We start from the raw sequence: 674 nt of genomic DNA, 5'->3' as shown, positions 1-674 counted from the left end.
TCTCTGTCTCTCTCTGTCTGTCTGGGGAGCACATGCGCCCTATAGCAAAAACCTCTCCAAAATAAATAAATAAATAAATAAATGAATGAATGAATGAATGAATGAATGAAAATAAAAACTTTCTTTGGTCTCTCCTCACCTGAAAGTACCTTTGAGCCTTGCCTACTATGTGTATTTGTGTGTGTGTGTGAGTTTTGTGTTTCTGTGTGTTTTTGTGTATGTCTCTATTTTAAACACTATGAGGTTAATGGAGAAGGCATTTCCTTTCCTCCAAGACTTAAGGAAAATATGTACAAAAGATTAAATGTATATTACATCTTGAACAACTTAAAAACACACAATGTAGGGCTGGCAGGTGGCATGGTGTTTAAGATGGACTCCTACATGACTGACCACAGTTCAAGTATTAGACCTGATGACTTGCTTTTCTTACTTTCCCTTTCTCTATCTCTTTGTCTCCCTCTGGTCAAATTAAAAACAAAACAAAACAAAAACAAAAACAAAGTGAATTAAATAAATAAATAATAAAAAAATAACAATGTAGTTAAAATCAAAATAAGCCCTTCAAAGGCTATTTTCTACTGTTTTATATATCTTAGGTCCTAAGTCTGGCAATTTCTTTTTTTCTTTTCTTTTTTCTTTTTTTTTTTTTTTTTGAGAGAGATTTTTGCTAT

The sequence above is a fragment of the Tupaia chinensis genome, unplaced genomic scaffold, assembly GCF_000334495.1.
Source record: "Tupaia chinensis unplaced genomic scaffold, TupChi_1.0 Scaffold143771_1, whole genome shotgun sequence".
In the NCBI taxonomy this organism is placed as follows: domain Eukaryota; kingdom Metazoa; phylum Chordata; class Mammalia; order Scandentia; family Tupaiidae; genus Tupaia; species Tupaia belangeri.
Note: the sequence above shows the minus strand (reverse complement) of the source record.